Here is a 12,680-nt window from a genome sequence, read left to right as displayed (position 1 = left end):
AAACTGTTCTCCCACTAGGAGCTCAGTCTGAGTGGAGTTTTTTTCTCCTCCTCTTACCTCATGTAGTGTATTTTCGTTGTTTTTTTCCTATCAGCCTACCTTCTGACATGTCTGCCCAATGTGATGTTTGTGTAAAGTTGGTCAGAAGGTTCCTTTGTGAGTGCGCATGCGCCATTAGCGTGCTGCCTGCTGTAACCCCTAATTTCCCTCGGGATGAATAAAGTATTCTGATTCTGATTCTGATAATCACATGTGTGTGCAATCAGAGCCACGTCTGGATTTCTTGGAATGTGGATTGTTTGGGGTTAGTTTATCTCTGGATGTGTGCAAATGTATGTGCATTCATGTGTGCCTGCGTGGAGATCTGAGGTTGGCTGGTAGGGTGGACCTCTGCGCATAATCACATGTGTGTGCAATCAGAGCCACGTCTGGATTTCATGGAATGTGGATTGTTTGGGGTTAGTTTATCCCTGGATGTGTGCAAATGTATGTGCATTCATGTGTGCCTGCGTGGAGATCTGAGGTTGGCTGGTAGGGTGGACCTCTGCGCATAATCACATGTGTGTGCAATCAGAGCCACGTCTGGATTTCTTGGAATGTGGATTGTTTGGGGTTAGTTTATCTCTGGATGTGTGCAAATGTATGTGCATTCATGTGTGCCTGCGTGGAGATCTGAGGTTGGCTGGTAGGGTGGACCTCTGCGCATAATCACATGTGTGTGCAATCAGAGCCACGTCTGGATTTCTTGGAATGTGGATTGTTTGGGGTGAGTTTATCTCTGGATGTGTGCAAATGTATGTGCATTCATGTGTGCCTGCGTGGAGATCTGAGGTTGGCTGGTAGGGTGGACCTCTGCGCATAATCACATGTATGTGCATTCATGTGTGCCTGCGTGGAGATCTGAGGTTGGCTGGTAGGGTGGACCTCTGCGCATAATCACATGTGTGTGCAATCAGAGCCACGTCTGGATTTCTTGGAATGTGGATTGTTTGGGGTGAGTTTATCTCTGGATGTGTGCAAATGTATGTGCATTCATGTGTGCCTGCGTGGAGATCTGAGGTTGGCTGGTAGGGTGGACCTCTGCGCATAATCACATGTGTGTGCAATCAGAGCCACGTCTGGATTTCTTGGAATGTGGATTGTTTGGGGTGAGTTTATCTCTGGATGTGTGCAAATGTATGTGCATTCATGTGTGCCTGTGTGGAGATCTGAGGTTGGCTGGTAGGGTGGACCTCTGCACATAATCACATGTGTGTGCAATCAGAGCCACGTCTGGATTTCTTGGAATGTGGATTGTTTGGGGTTAGTTTATCTCTGGATGTGTGCAAATGTATGTGCATTCATGTGTGCCTGCGTGGAGATCTGAGGTTGGCTGGTAGGGTGGACCTCTGCGCATAATGGATTGGCTGGAGGACTGTTTACTTAGCCTGATAGGCCGAAGGACACTGTCTCAGCTAAACTATGGACACGCACACACACACACTTACACTGATAAGCACTCACTCATCCCCCTCCCTTTCCAACGCCTTCGATGCTTGTGCCCTACCGGGGATGATAGCAGTCAACTGGACCAGCACAGATGCTGCAAGACCGGATGCGCTGTCTACGCCGGCTCTCTCTTACCCTTTACCCGCCCCTGTTGCTTGTCTCGTGTTTCTATGGTGTATTGATAGTCATGTGCTTTTGTGCTGAGGTGTTTTTTCTTTTATCAAACTGTTCTCCCACTAGGAGCTCAGTCTGAGTGGAGTTTTTTTCTCCTCCTCTTACCTCATGTAGTGTATTTTCGTTGTTTTTTTCCTATCAGCCTACCTTCTGACATGTCTGCCCAATGTGATGTTTGTGTAAAGTTGGTCAGAAGGTTCCTTTGTGAGTGCGCATGCGCCATTAGCGTGCTGCCTGCTGTAACCCCTAATTTCCCTCGGGATGAATAAAGTATTCTGATTCTGATTCTGATAATCACATGTGTGTGCAATCAGAGCCACGTCTGGATTTCTTGGAATGTGGATTGTTTGGGGTTAGTTTATCTCTGGATGTGTGCAAATGTATGTGCATTCATGTGTGCCTGCGTGGAGATCTGAGGTTGGCTGGTAGGGTGGACCTCTGCGCATAATCACATGTGTGTGCAATCAGAGCCACGTCTGGATTTCTTGGAATGTGGATTGTTTGGGGTTAGTTTATCCCTGGATGTGTGCAAATGTATGTGCATTCATGTGTGCCTGCGTGGAGATCTGAGGTTGGCTGGTAGGGTGGACCTCTGCGCATAATCACATGTGTGTGCAATCAGAGCCACGTCTGGATTTCTTGGAATGTGGATTGTTTGGGGTTAGTTTATCTCTGGATGTGTGCAAATGTATGTGCATTCATGTGTGCCTGCGTGGAGATCTGAGGTTAGCTGGTAGGGTGGACCTCTGCGCATAATCACATGTGTGTGCAATCAGAGCCACGTCTGGATTTCTTGGAATGTGGATTGTTTGGGGTTAGTTTATCTCTGGATGTGTGCAAATGTATGTGCATTCATGTGTGCCTGCGTGGAGATCTGAGGTTGGCTGGTAGGGTGGACCTCTGCGCATAATCACATGTATGTGCATTCATGTGTGCCTGCGTGGAGATCTGGGGTTGGCTGGTAGGGTGGACCTCTGCGCATAATCACATGTGTGTGCAATCAGAGCCACGTCTGGATTTCTTGGAATGTGGATTGTTTGGGGTGAGTTTATCTCTGGATGTGTGCAAATGTATGTGCATTCATGTGTGCCTGCGTGGAGATCTGAGGTTGGCTGGTAGGGTGGACCTCTGCGCATAATCACATGTGTGTGCAATCAGAGCCACGTCTGGATTTCTTGGAATGTGGATTGTTTGGGGTGAGTTTATCTCTGGATGTGTGCAAATGTATGTGCATTCATGTGTGCCTGCGTGGAGATCTGAGGTTGGCTGGTAGGTGGACCTCTGCGCATAATCACATGTGTGTGCAATCAGAGCCACGTCTGGATTTCTTGGAATGTGGATTGTTTGGGGTGAGTTTATCTCTGGATGTGTGCAAATGTATGTGCATTCATGTGTGCCTGTGTGGAGATCTGAGGTTGGCTGGTAGGGTGGACCTCTGCACATAATCACATGTGTGTGCAATCAGAGCCACGTCTGGATTTCTTGGAATGTGGATTGTTTGGGGTTAGTTTATCTCTGGATGTGTGCAAATGTATGTGCATTCATGTGTGCCTGCGTGGAGATCTGAGGTTGGCTGGTAGGGTGGACCTCTGCGCATAATGGATAGGCCGAAGGACACTGTCTCAGCTAAACTATGGACACGCACACACACACACTTACACTGATAAGCACTCACTCATCCCCCTCCCTTTCCAACGCCTTCGATGCTTGTGCCCTACCGGGGATGATAGCAGTCGACTGGACCAGCACAGATGCTGCAAGACCGGATGCGCTGTCTACGCCGGCTCTCTCTTACCCTTTACCCGCCCCTGTTGCTTGTCTCGTGTTTCTATGGTGTATTGATAGTCATGTGCTTTTGTGCTGAGGTGTTTTTTCTTTTATCAAACTGTTCTCCCACTAGGAGCTCAGTCTGAGTGGAGTTTTTTTCTCCTCCTCTTACCTCATGTAGTGTATTTTCGTTGTTTTTTCCCTATCAGCCTACCTTCTGACATGTCTGCCCAATGTGATGTTTGTGTAAAGTTGGTCAGAAGGTTCCTTTGTGAGTGCGCATGCGCCATTAGCGTGCTGCCTGCTGTAACCCCTAATTTCCCTCGGGATGAATAAAGTATTCTGATTCTGATTCTGATAATCACATGTGTGTGCAATCAGAGCCACGTCTGGATTTCTTGGAATGTGGATTGTTTGGGGTTAGTTTATCTCTGGATGTGTGCAAATGTATGTGCATTCATGTGTGCCTGCGTGGAGATCTGAGGTTGGCTGGTAGGGTGGACCTCTGCGCATAATCACATGTGTGTGCAATCAGAGCCACGTCTGGATTTCTTGGAATGTGGATTGTTTGGGGTTAGTTTATCCCTGGATGTGTGCAAATGTATGTGCATTCATGTGTGCCTGCGTGGAGATCTGAGGTTGGCTGGTAGGGTGGACCTCTGCGCATAATCACATGTGTGTGCAATCAGAGCCACGTCTGGATTTCTTGGAATGTGGATTGTTTGGGGTTAGTTTATCTCTGGATGTGTGCAAATGTATGTGCATTCATGTGTGCCTGCGTGGAGATCTGAGGTTGGCTGGTAGGGTGGACCTCTGCGCATAATCACATGTGTGTGCAATCAGAGCCACGTCTGGATTTCTTGGAATGTGGATTGTTTGGGGTTAGTTTATCTCTGGATGTGTGCAAATGTATGTGCATTCATGTGTGCCTGCGTGGAGATCTGAGGTTGGCTGGTAGGGTGGACCTCTGCGCATAATCACATGTATGTGCATTCATGTGTGCCTGCGTGGAGATCTGGGGTTGGCTGGTAGGGTGGACCTCTGCGCATAATCACATGTGTGTGCAATCAGAGCCACGTCTGGATTTCTTGGAATGTGGATTGTTTGGGGTTAGTTTATCTCTGGATGTGTGCAAATGTATGTGCATTCATGTGTGCCTGCGTGGAGATCTGAGGTTGGCTGGTAGGGTGGACCTCTGCGCATAATCACATGTGTGTGCAATCAGAGCCACGTCTGGATTTCTTGGAATGTGGATTGTTTGGGGTGAGTTTATCTCTGGATGTGTGCAAATGTATGTGCATTCATGTGTGCCTGCGTGGAGATCTGAGGTTGGCTGGTAGGGTGGACCTCTGCGCATAATCACATGTGTGTGCAATCAGAGCCACGTCTGGATTTCTTGGAATGTGGATTGTTTGGGGTGAGTTTATCTCTGGATGTGTGCAAATGTATGTGCATTCATGTGTGCCTGTGTGGAGATCTGAGGTTGGCTGGTAGGGTGGACCTCTGCACATAATGGATTGGCTGGAGGACTGTCTACTTAGCCTGATAGGCCGAAGGACACTGTCTCAGCTAAACTATGGACACGCACACACACACACTTACACTGATAAGCACTCACTCATCCCCCTCCCTTTCCAACGCCTTCGATGCTTGTGCCCTACCGGGGATGATAGCAGTCAACTGGACCAGCACAGATGCTGCAAGACCGGATGCGCTGTCTACGCCGGCTCTCTCTTACCCTTTACCCGCCCCTGTTGCTTGTCTCGTGTTTCTATGGTGTATTGATAGTCATGTGCTTTTGTGCTGAGGTGTTTTTTCTTTTATCAAACTGTTCTCCCACTAGGAGCTCAGTCTGAGTGGAGTTTTTTTCTCCTCCTCTTACGTCATGTAGTGTATTTTCGTTGTTTTTTTCCTATCAGCCTACCTTCTGACATGTCTGCCCAATGTGATGTTTGTGTAAAGTTGGTCAGAAGGTTCCTTTGTGAGTGCGCATGCGCCATTAGCGTGCTGCCTGCTGTAACCCCTAATTTCCCTCGGGATGAATAAAGTATTCTGATTCTGATTCTGATAATCACATGTGTGTGCAATCAGAGCCACGTCTGGATTTCTTGGAATGTGGATTGTTTGGGGTTAGTTTATCTCTGGATGTGTGCAAATGTATGTGCATTCATGTGTGCCTGCGTGGAGATCTGAGGTTGGCTGGTAGGGTGGACCTCTGCACATAATCACATGTGTGTGCAATCAGAGCCACGTCTGGATTTCTTGGAATGTGGATTGTTTGGGGTTAGTTTATCTCTGGATGTGTGCAAATGTATGTGCATTCATGTGTGCCTGCGTGGAGATCTGAGGTTGGCTGGTAGGGTGGACCTCTGCGCATAATGGATTGGCTGGAGGACTGTTTACTTAGCCTGATAGGCCGAAGGACACTGTCTCAGCTAAACTATGGACACGCACACACACACACTTACACTGATAAGCACTCACTCATCCCCCTCCCTTTCCAACGCCTTCGATGCTTGTGCCCTACCGGGGATGATAGCAGTCAACTGGACCAGCACAGATGCTGCAAGACCGGATGCGCTGTCTACGCCGGCTCTCTCTTACCCTTTACCCGCCCCTGTTGCTTGTCTCGTGTTTCTATGGTGTATTGATAGTCATGTGCTTTTGTGCTGAGGTGTTTTTTCTTTTATCAAACTGTTCTCCCACTAGGAGCTCAGTCTGAGTGGAGTTTTTTTCTCCTCCTCTTACCTCATGTAGTGTATTTTCGTTGTTTTTTTCCTATCAGCCTACCTTCTGACATGTCTGCCCAATGTGATGTTTGTGTAAAGTTGGTCAGAAGGTTCCTTTGTGAGTGCGCATGCGCCATTAGCGTGCTGCCTGCTGTAACCCCTAATTTCCCTCGGGATGAATAAAGTATTCTGATTCTGATTCTGATAATCACATGTGTGTGCAATCAGAGCCACGTCTGGATTTCTTGGAATGTGGATTGTTTGGGGTTAGTTTATCTCTGGATGTGTGCAAATGTATGTGCATTCATGTGTGCCTGCGTGGAGATCTGAGGTTGGCTGGTAGGGTGGACCTCTGCGCATAATCACATGTGTGTGCAATCAGAGCCACGTCTGGATTTCTTGGAATGTGGATTGTTTGGGGTTAGTTTATCCCTGGATGTGTGCAAATGTATGTGCATTCATGTGTGCCTGCGTGGAGATCTGAGGTTGGCTGGTAGGGTGGACCTCTGCGCATAATCACATGTGTGTGCAATCAGAGCCACGTCTGGATTTCTTGGAATGTGGATTGTTTGGGGTTAGTTTATCTCTGGATGTGTGCAAATGTATGTGCATTCATGTGTGCCTGCGTGGAGATCTGAGGTTAGCTGGTAGGGTGGACCTCTGCGCATAATCACATGTGTGTGCAATCAGAGCCACGTCTGGATTTCTTGGAATGTGGATTGTTTGGGGTTAGTTTATCTCTGGATGTGTGCAAATGTATGTGCATTCATGTGTGCCTGCGTGGAGATCTGAGGTTGGCTGGTAGGGTGGACCTCTGCGCATAATCACATGTATGTGCATTCATGTGTGCCTGCGTGGAGATCTGGGGTTGGCTGGTAGGGTGGACCTCTGCGCATAATCACATGTGTGTGCAATCAGAGCCACGTCTGGATTTCTTGGAATGTGGATTGTTTGGGGTTAGTTTATCTCTGAATGTGTGCAAATGTATGTGCATTCATGTGTGCCTGTGTGGAGATCTGAGGTTGGCTGGTAGGGTGGACCTCTGCGCATAATCACATGTGTGTGCAATCAGAGCCACGTCTGGATTTCTTGGAATGTGGATTGTTTGGGGTGAGTTTATCTCTGGATGTGTGCAAATGTATGTGCATTCATGTGTGCCTGCGTGGAGATCTGAGGTTGGCTGGTAGGGTGGACCTCTGCGCATAATCACATGTGTGTGCAATCAGAGCCACGTCTGGATTTCTTGGAATGTGGATTGTTTGGGGTGAGTTTATCTCTGGATGTGTGCAAATGTATGTGCATTCATGTGTGCCTGTGTGGAGATCTGAGGTTGGCTGGTAGGGTGGACCTCTGCACATAATCACATGTGTGTGCAATCAGAGCCACGTCTGGATTTCTTGGAATGTGGATTGTTTGGGGTTAGTTTATCTCTGGATGTGTGCAAATGTATGTGCATTCATGTGTGCCTGCGTGGAGATCTGAGGTTGGCTGGTAGGGTGGACCTCTGCGCATAATCACATGTATGTGCATTCATGTGTGCCTGCGCGGAGATCTGGGGTTGGCTGGTAGGGTGGACCTCTGCGCATAATCACATGTGTGTGCAATCAGAGCCACGTCTGGATTTCTTGGAATGTGGATTGTTTGGGGTTAGTTTATCTCTGGATGTGTGCAAATGTATGTGCATTCATGTGTGCCTGCGTGGAGATCTGAGGTTGGCTGGTAGGGTGGACCTCTGCGCATAATCACATGTGTGTGCAATCAGAGCCACGTCTGGATTTCTTGGAATGTGGATTGTTTGGGGTGAGTTTATCTCTGGATGTGTGCAAATGTATGTGCATTCATGTGTGCCTGCGTGGAGATCTGAGGTTGGCTGGTAGGGTGGACCTCTGCGCATAATCACATGTGTGTGCAATCAGAGCCACGTCTGGATTTCTTGGAATGTGGATTGTTTGGGGTGAGTTTATCTCTGGATGTGTGCAAATGTATGTGCATTCATGTGTGCCTGTGTGGAGATCTGAGGTTGGCTGGTAGGGTGGACCTCTGCACATAATCACATGTGTGTGCAATCAGAGCCACGTCTGGATTTCTTGGAATGTGGATTGTTTGGGGTTAGTTTATCTCTGGATGTGTGCAAATGTATGTGCATTCATGTGTGCCTGCGTGGAGATCTGAGGTTGGCTGGTAGGGTGGACCTCTGCGCATAATGGATTGGCTGGAGGACTGTCTACTTAGCCTGATAGGCCGAAGGACACTGTCTCAGCTAAACTATGGACACGCACACACACACACTTACACTGATAAGCACTCACTCATCCCCCTCCCTTTCCAACGCCTTCGATGCTTGTGCCCTACCGGGGATGATAGCAGTCAACTGGACCAGCACAGATGCTGCAAGACCGGATGCGCTGTCTACGCCGGCTCTCTCTTACCCTTTACCCGCCCCTGTTGCTTGTCTCGTGTTTCTATGGTGTATTGATAGTCATGTGCTTTTGTGCTGAGGTGTTTTTTCTTTTATCAAACTGTTCTCCCACTAGGAGCTCAGTCTGAGTGGAGTTTTTTTCTCCTCCTCTTACGTCATGTAGTGTATTTTCGTTGTTTTTTTCCTATCAGCCTACCTTCTGACATGTCTGCCCAATGTGATGTTTGTGTAAAGTTGGTCAGAAGGTTCCTTTGTGAGTGCGCATGCGCCATTAGCGTGCTGCCTGCTGTAACCCCTAATTTCCCTCGGGATGAATAAAGTATTCTGATTCTGATTCTGATAATCACATGTGTGTGCAATCAGAGCCACGTCTGGATTTCTTGGAATGTGGATTGTTTGGGGTTAGTTTATCTCTGGATGTGTGCAAATGTATGTGCATTCATGTGTGCCTGCGTGGAGATCTGAGGTTGGCTGGTAGGGTGGACCTCTGCGCATAATCACATGTGTGTGCAATCAGAGCCACGTCTGGATTTCTTGGAATGTGGATTGTTTGGGGTTAGTTTATCCCTGGATGTGTGCAAATGTATGTGCATTCATGTGTGCCTGCGTGGAGATCTGAGGTTGGCTGGTAGGGTGGACCTCTGCGCATAATCACATGTGTGTGCAATCAGAGCCACGTCTGGATTTCTTGGAATGTGGATTGTTTGGGGTTAGTTTATCTCTGGATGTGTGCAAATGTATGTGCATTCATGTGTGCCTGCGTGGAGATCTGAGGTTGGCTGGTAGGGTGGACCTCTGCACATAATCACATGTGTGTGCAATCAGAGCCACGTCTGGATTTCTTGGAATGTGGATTGTTTGGGGTTAGTTTATCTCTGGATGTGTGCAAATGTATGTGCATTCATGTGTGCCTGCGTGGAGATCTGAGGTTGGCTGGTAGGGTGGACCTCTGCGCATAATGGATTGGCTGGAGGACTGTTTACTTAGCCTGATAGGCCGAAGGACACTGTCTCAGCTAAACTATGGACACGCACACACACACACTTACACTGATAAGCACTCACTCATCCCCCTCCCTTTCCAACGCCTTCGATGCTTGTGCCCTACCGGGGATGATAGCAGTCAACTGGACCAGCACAGATGCTGCAAGACCGGATGCGCTGTCTACGCCGGCTCTCTCTTACCCTTTACCCGCCCCTGTTGCTTGTCTCGTGTTTCTATGGTGTATTGATAGTCATGTGCTTTTGTGCTGAGGTGTTTTTTCTTTTATCAAACTGTTCTCCCACTAGGAGCTCAGTCTGAGTGGAGTTTTTTTCTCCTCCTCTTACCTCATGTAGTGTATTTTCGTTGTTTTTTTCCTATCAGCCTACCTTCTGACATGTCTGCCCAATGTGATGTTTGTGTAAAGTTGGTCAGAAGGTTCCTTTGTGAGTGCGCATGCGCCATTAGCGTGCTGCCTGCTGTAACCCCTAATTTCCCTCGGGATGAATAAAGTATTCTGATTCTGATTCTGATAATCACATGTGTGTGCAATCAGAGCCACGTCTGGATTTCTTGGAATGTGGATTGTTTGGGGTTAGTTTATCTCTGGATGTGTGCAAATGTATGTGCATTCATGTGTGCCTGCGTGGAGATCTGAGGTTGGCTGGTAGGGTGGACCTCTGCGCATAATCACATGTGTGTGCAATCAGAGCCACGTCTGGATTTCTTGGAATGTGGATTGTTTGGGGTTAGTTTATCCCTGGATGTGTGCAAATGTATGTGCATTCATGTGTGCCTGCGTGGAGATCTGAGGTTGGCTGGTAGGGTGGACCTCTGCGCATAATCACATGTGTGTGCAATCAGAGCCACGTCTGGATTTCTTGGAATGTGGATTGTTTGGGGTTAGTTTATCTCTGGATGTGTGCAAATGTATGTGCATTCATGTGTGCCTGCGTGGAGATCTGAGGTTAGCTGGTAGGGTGGACCTCTGCGCATAATCACATGTGTGTGCAATCAGAGCCACGTCTGGATTTCTTGGAATGTGGATTGTTTGGGGTTAGTTTATCTCTGGATGTGTGCAAATGTATGTGCATTCATGTGTGCCTGCGTGGAGATCTGAGGTTGGCTGGTAGGGTGGACCTCTGCGCATAATCACATGTATGTGCATTCATGTGTGCCTGCGTGGAGATCTGGGGTTGGCTGGTAGGGTGGACCTCTGCGCATAATCACATGTGTGTGCAATCAGAGCCACGTCTGGATTTCTTGGAATGTGGATTGTTTGGGGTTAGTTTATCTCTGAATGTGTGCAAATGTATGTGCATTCATGTGTGCCTGTGTGGAGATCTGAGGTTGGCTGGTAGGGTGGACCTCTGCGCATAATCACATGTGTGTGCAATCAGAGCCACGTCTGGATTTCTTGGAATGTGGATTGTTTGGGGTGAGTTTATCTCTGGATGTGTGCAAATGTATGTGCATTCATGTGTGCCTGCGTGGAGATCTGAGGTTGGCTGGTAGGGTGGACCTCTGCGCATAATCACATGTGTGTGCAATCAGAGCCACGTCTGGATTTCTTGGAATGTGGATTGTTTGGGGTGAGTTTATCTCTGGATGTGTGCAAATGTATGTGCATTCATGTGTGCCTGTGTGGAGATCTGAGGTTGGCTGGTAGGGTGGACCTCTGCACATAATCACATGTGTGTGCAATCAGAGCCACGTCTGGATTTCTTGGAATGTGGATTGTTTGGGGTTAGTTTATCTCTGGATGTGTGCAAATGTATGTGCATTCATGTGTGCCTGCGTGGAGATCTGAGGTTGGCTGGTAGGGTGGACCTCTGCGCATAATGGATTGGCTGGAGGACTGTCTACTTAGCCTGATAGGCCGAAGGACACTGTCTCAGCTAAACTATGGACACGCACACACACACACTTACACTGATAAGCACTCACTCATCCCCCTCCCTTTCCAACGCCTTCGATGCTTGTGCCCTACCGGGGATGATAGCAGTCAACTGGACCAGCACAGATGCTGCAAGACCGGATGCGCTGTCTACGCCGGCTCTCTCTTACCCTTTACCCGCCCCTGTTGCTTGTCTCGTGTTTCTATGGTGTATTGATAGTCATGTGCTTTTGTGCTGAGGTGTTTTTTCTTTTATCAAACTGTTCTCCCACTAGGAGCTCAGTCTGAGTGGAGTTTTTTTCTCCTCCTCTTACGTCATGTAGTGTATTTTCGTTGTTTTTTTCCTATCAGCCTACCTTCTGACATGTCTGCCCAATGTGATGTTTGTGTAAAGTTGGTCAGAAGGTTCCTTTGTGAGTGCGCATGCGCCATTAGCGTGCTGCCTGCTGTAACCCCTAATTTCCCTCGGGATGAATAAAGTATTCTGATTCTGATTCTGATAATCACATGTGTGTGCAATCAGAGCCACGTCTGGATTTCTTGGAATGTGGATTGTTTGGGGTTAGTTTATCTCTGGATGTGTGCAAATGTATGTGCATTCATGTGTGCCTGCGTGGAGATCTGAGGTTGGCTGGTAGGGTGGACCTCTGCGCATAATCACATGTGTGTGCAATCAGAGCCACGTCTGGATTTCTTGGAATGTGGATTGTTTGGGGTGAGTTTATCTCTGGATGTGTGCAAATGTATGTGCATTCATGTGTGCCTGCGTGGAGATCTGAGGTTGGCTGGTAGGGTGGACCTCTGCGCATAATCACATGTGTGTGCAATCAGAGCCACGTCTGGATTTCTTGGAATGTGGATTGTTTGGGGTGAGTTTATCTCTGGATGTGTGCAAATGTATGTGCATTCATGTGTGCCTGTGTGGAGATCTGAGGTTGGCTGGTAGGGTGGACCTCTGCACATAATCACATGTGTGTGCAATCAGAGCCACGTCTGGATTTCTTGGAATGTGGATTGTTTGGGGTTAGTTTATCTCTGGATGTGTGCAAATGTATGTGCATTCATGTGTGCCTGCGTGGAGATCTGAGGTTGGCTGGTAGGGTGGACCTCTGCGCATAATGGATTGGCTGGAGGACTGTCTACTTAGCCTGATAGGCCGAAGGACACTGTCTCAGCTAAACTATGGACACGCACACACACACACTTACACTGATAAGCACTCACT

Source organism: Copadichromis virginalis, linkage group LG18, assembly GCF_057382275.1.
Source record: "Copadichromis virginalis isolate Kocher_CV1m ecotype Utaka linkage group LG18, C_Virginalis_male_GT1.1, whole genome shotgun sequence".
NCBI classification, from domain to species: domain Eukaryota; kingdom Metazoa; phylum Chordata; class Actinopteri; order Cichliformes; family Cichlidae; genus Copadichromis; species Copadichromis virginalis.
The sequence above is the reverse complement of the archived record's forward strand: the minus strand, read 5'-3'. Positions refer to the sequence as shown.